General features: G+C 43.1%; 1 long non-coding RNA gene across 1 annotated transcript; it reads left to right on the forward strand.

Annotated features, from left to right (window-relative positions):
* The first annotated feature begins 1062 nt into the window (after positions 1 to 1062).
* Positions 1063 to 3891, forward strand: LOC121140667. The gene is made up of 2 exons (XR_005877592.1): positions 1063 to 1204; positions 3353 to 3891. It is a non-coding gene; the product is annotated as an uncharacterized LOC121140667 (long non-coding RNA).
* Positions 3892 to 5696: the final 1805 nt, after the last annotated feature.

Below are 5696 nucleotides of genomic sequence, written 5' to 3' on the forward strand. Positions count from 1 at the left end.
GATGTGAAGCAGTCTAGATTATGGTCATATCAAGGGCAATTATCCCTCTGACTTCACTTTATAGCCTCAAAACCTTTAGATTAACAATAACAGCAGCCTCCACACAGACCACCAGAACAGAGAACAGGAAGACAGGTAACACCATGCCAGTGTCTGGACTGTGAAGGATTGGAAAATGGAGCTTTACTATAATACCCAATGGCAACTCTGAAGCATGCTTCATTGGGAAGGAGGTTCAGACATGGAGCAGTGCAGGAACAGCTCTGCAGGCCAGACCCTGCGCCAGCCATAGACAAACTCTCCTGTGGATGCCTTCTGAGTTGCAGTCCCATTCATGAAATGTGGCGCCTGCCAGAAAGATGTTTTCCTGGACGCACCACCTTGGTCCTCATGCACTGTGTTTCCAACCTACTTTCCATTATCAGTATCTTTTCTTATATCTACTGAATGTCCTGCTATTAGTGTAATTCTCCTTTGACCCATCTCAGGCTCTCTTCTGAATCATCATATGCCTTTCCAAAGCTTTTCTGATAAAAAAGATGAAAATATAGACATGGAATAAGAAAGGCCTGCTTGTTAAAATTGTGTGGGAGGGGTTCCTGGGATAGGATAAACCAAGTGCAGAGATTAAGTGATCTTGAAAGTTCAATAAATACATAAAGATGGAAAGACTGGCCACCTTCCCAGCTTACTGGGCGATACTCTTTCCCTGTGTATAAAGCAGGGAGTTTGACTATAGCTCTTGGGAGGCATCACATGACATCTGTTGCATAATACCATTATCCAAGTAGCTGAGATGCAAGAACACAAAAGATGGAGTTTTCAAATATTGAAAAGGAGACACATTCCGTGGTTATCTAATATTTAAAGGGCTTTTGTGCTATTGCTGACAGAACAAGTTTTAGTTCCTTTTGAATCTACATTGTTTTTTTTATAAAATTCAATAAATTTTATAAGGATTCTGTGGCCCTATGGGTGACCATCATGGCATTCCTTAGTTGCTTTGTCTAAATGTCTCAGTGTGTTTTATTGTTCTTTCCTCACTTATCATTGACTAGCGTCGCAGGTACTGGCACACATACAGGGAACCTATCTACTGGTACTTGCTCCTGGATCCATACTCTCCATTGCTGAGGAAAGCAGAGGTCACCTCCCTCCCTGCATCCATGGTGAACACAAGGCAAGCCTTCTCTGGCTATGAAGGGTGAGCTAACAGGGGTTCTTCCCATTTGACAGAAGAAGATATCAAGGCCAGCAAGACTTACAAAAATCAGCAACAGCTAACGGTCCCCATGCAGCCCCAACTGCACTGAGCTGCTTGGAGTTTAAGAGTTCAGTGTTCAGTGATGCTCCATGGGCTAGTGATATTAAGAAGATGATCTGCCTGATGCTGCTCACTTCCTTCCCTTCCTTAGCACTAGAGCATGTAAGAAAACAGCACAGGCAGGGACCCGAGAAGCTCTTCAGAGAACACATATTTGAATGCTGTTCCCCAGATAATCAGGAAAGAGCTAACACTGTTAGGCTTGTGGGAAAGGTATGCTCTTTTGACTAGCTTATAAAGTGTGACAGGGACCTTGATATGTGGGTATCACTAAGAAGGTCTAAAGGCTCCATTATGAACCAAGCAGAACAAAGCACAGGTCATGGGACCCTTTTGAGAACCCACAATTATTAACTAAAATGTTTGACAACTAGATATTTCCCAGAAGTGCTTCCTTCCCACCCTGACTACCAAACCATGGGGCTCTCAAGACTTCCCATGACTGTGAATTCAGCAATCATTCAGTGGCTACTGGTTTGAGAAGTTGTGGTTTCTTGGTGTACCGTATGTACTTCAACTTTCTGTGTAATACTATCCCCAGTGTTTATGCTGTGTCTATCTATATGTGCATATTTGTATATGTCTGTACATGTATGTGTTTATGTATGTGTACATACACATACACACACATACATACACACGTTCATGCAAGCTATGACTGGATTGATAAATGCAGGTGTAGGAAAAACTGAGGTCAACCTATCCAAGCTGCAGTCGTCCTGTTCCCTGTGCCCAGGCCAGTCCACATGCTGATGTACGTGTGCAGCAGGGACTTCCTACCTGAGCCAAGCAGCCAAGCCTGCCTCACCACCCAGAGACTGCAGAGGGAGAGACACCTGACTCATAGACACCAATGAGAAAAGGTCATACAACAGAGTCAGTTGCCTGAGCCAATAGGACATTGGGAGGTGGTATAAAGGCAGGTCTAACTTCCTTATTCTGCAGCATGCTCTGCTATTCACTGACTCCCAGAGCCTGAGTCATTAGTGCTTTCTCTTCTCACCCCTCCCCAAAGTGGTATCCAAGTAGGATAACCTGCAACATGCAGAGAGTACACATGGTTTCCAGAATCCTTTGTGAAACAACAAGTGAGTCTTATGCCTGTCACCTTATGTTCTGTCTGGATGGCATGTTCTGAAAAGTGGAGCTGAAGAAAAGGAAAATAGCACTGTAAAAAGGGGGCTTCAAGTTCAATCCACAAGTACATTGAGCTCCTGCAAATGAAGAAACCACAGGAGTCCATGGTCCTACTCTCCCTCCAAGAGACAGAAGTCCAGGAGAGAGATTGCTGAGAGCATCCCTTCCAGATCTATGATTCAGGCCATGGCTTTGATTCCATAGTTTGTTCACAAGAATGAGTAAGCTTGGCATGGCACTAGAATCAAGTCAATCTTACCCAACATGGGATGATAACTAAGCAATCTTTATTTTAGAGTTTTCATGTGCCTGGGCATGACAGTTACAGTGCTGTGCAGTAGCCTCCACACCCAGGACTGCTGGTCCTCAGGAGGCAATCAAAGATACTGAGAGTTTGAGGACCCACTTACTCCTTATTTAGCTGCAAGGTGGCTCTGGCTCTGGTTAGTATGAGCAAGGAGGGAGGCCCTGTCCATCTCTCAGACTTGGAAAAGGAGAATCTCACAGCACTGGAGGTAAGAATGGTGCACAACAACGGGACTCATTGCTTAGCTTCACTGTTAACAGAGGTATAGTGACAGTCAGATGGTGAGTAGGCTTATAACTACAGTCCAACTCACAGTGTACAGGATGGGCCTGTGAAAATATCTGATGGCTGTTTCCCTAGTCCCTCAAGTGTACAATTAGGCTGTACAAATTATGGTCTGTTTTGTAGAGAATCTTGTCTTGGAACTTAAGCTGTAGGGTCAGGGTTGTCATGGATGTAAACACCAAGTGAATCCTTCTAGGGTTGCTGCATTTTCCTACATACTGGGTGGTAAGGAAAACTGCATGAATTGTGTGAGTCAGAAATAGAAAGTGTTCCTACAGTTGATCTATTCATTGTTCTAGGCAACTCGTGCATCGGACCTGACGGTGATGATGATGGTGGTAGAACATGCACTGTGAAGACTCTGGCAAGTCAGAGAAGCAGAACAAGTTGCTGGCTTAAGGATTTGGACAATAACAATTCTACCCCCAACAAATAATTATAATGCCGTCACTTCGTAGACCACTTTTCTGATGTAGAGCAAGGAAGTTTGAGAGGAAGGGCACAGCCATTCAAATGTGTGCATGTATAATAAGCACAGAGTCCTAATAATGAGTCACTAAGTAATGGTATTACCAGATAGCCTTATAAGTAGATATGCTGGGCCTTCTGGGTACAATTGATAAACAACACCACAACATGGCATCTGACATCTAATGTAAGATGAAAATCACTCTGAATGAAGACTAAATGAAAACAGAGGCATGAGTAGTTAATGTGGCCAAGTGGCCCAAATTCCCTCCATGGGGGAGAGGGGGGAAAGAAAGAGAGTCAGTGGTATAGGCACTAAGACAGCATGTACTGAACTCCTGCTGCCACAACCCACAATACACCAGGTGTCTTATTGCTTTGTTTATTTACTTGTCTGTTCTTAGCAACAGATTGAGGAGTTAAAAATGGCTTAGCTAAACCTGCATTTGGAAATTATTTCTGACATCCTGCTACATGAAGAGTCATTCTGTCATCTTTGATGCTGATGTATAATACAGTGCTCTCCCACCCCTGCAAAAAAAGTAGACTAATATTCTTAGTTTTACAAAAACAACTGTGTGGATTTTAAGAGCCTCAAGATTGATTCAGGAAAAATATAAGCAGGAGAGATACTGACACAGAAACTGGGAGCTGTGCTTCTAGAGAATCCATGGGTGGGCCTCTCATAGAATGAGACCTTGCAGTGACCATGTCACAACCACTTCAGAGGAGGGAAATGGACCAAGTGTGACAGATAAGAGAGGAAATCTGAGAGGGTTCTCATTCCACCAAGTGCGGAGTGGGCTTTCTAAGTTAGTGAGCTCCTAAGGGGACTATAGTGGCCGTTTATAGTCCTCTAGTTAGAAGATGTGTAGCAGTTTTGAAGAATGTGATAAGCTTTAGTCTGAGTGTTTGAAGTATATTCCCCTAGACAACACTTGAAGTTGGATATATACGAATTGCAATTTGATTTCCACAGGCTGCTGCCTGGTGACTGTTGGTTCTGGCTAAAGAGGAAGATGAGGCCATTTTGTTGTTAATGCATCAGGACCATGACTGGCCCCTTACACAAAAGAGTTAGTGTCTGGCTCTGGATTGCACACCTTGGGAAAGGTGAAACTCAAGCTGAACTGAGATTAAGAGTTCCCATTCTATCAGACAATTATTATCTATGTCACTCTTTCAAAAGTAGCTTTCCCTGGTTACAAATGCTGGATATCAAGGTCTAAGGGGATTTATCTCCAAAGTGTTGCTAATGGGGACAGTGAGACTGATTTTCAAAAAATTGATGCTTTCCTTTGTTTCTGAAATCTTGTTAGAACTCACAGATGAGGAGGGGGGAATTGAGAAGGAAAGAAAAGAAATGAAGGGGGAGAAAGGGGAAGGGAAGGATGAAGGAAAATAGAGAGAAAAGAGTGCAATGTCTATAGGTTAGAAAATGACAAGCATTTAAAATCTTTTAAAAGGCCTGTTTTCAAATGGCTTTCTTGGAGTGTTGAACTCTCTGCACACAAAACATACTTAGTCTCTCCACACTTACTTCCCTCTTCTTTCCATGGTCTCCATGGCCTTGGCCTTTATTTGAATGAGGAGGGGTTGCAAACAAACAAGGCCTGGTTTGCTTCCACTGTTGAAAAGTAGAGAGTGAGAAATTTAACTCATGAGTGATTTACAATGGAAGAGGGCAAGCACCTGATAGAGCTGAGTGGGAAAGAACTGGTAAAATGCAGCTGTTCCTGAGTTCTTGAAGATGACCATGGAAGCAACTGTGTCTACCATCCATATCCCATTTTCTTCTTTTGAATATTTGACCATTCTTCCTGTTCTGTGTCTCCCTACCTTGCACGCCCCCGTAGGCATCAATTTGGAGGAAGATGCTCAGCTGTCAAAGCATGTGACACTTCAGAGAACAAAGAAAATACATCACCTATGAATCTTTGCATACTGTGGTTAAAGGAAACTTTAGAAAATCTAAGTCAATTGTAAGAATGTTCCTGCTATCTTTCTGCTGCTGGGACCTCTCATAGATGTTATTGCTTCCCTGAGCTTTAGTTTTGTCACTGCAAACACTGGAAAGGGAAAGTGAGTTGTATTAATGGGTGGGGAGTTCAGACAGAAAAGGGTTGTCACCAGTGTTAGAGGAAAAATTCTTGGCCAAGAGAATAGAATCTTGGC

Source organism: Mesocricetus auratus, unplaced genomic scaffold, assembly GCF_017639785.1.
Source record: "Mesocricetus auratus isolate SY011 unplaced genomic scaffold, BCM_Maur_2.0 Super-Scaffold_100006, whole genome shotgun sequence".
Lineage (NCBI taxonomy): Eukaryota > Metazoa > Chordata > Mammalia > Rodentia > Cricetidae > Mesocricetus > Mesocricetus auratus.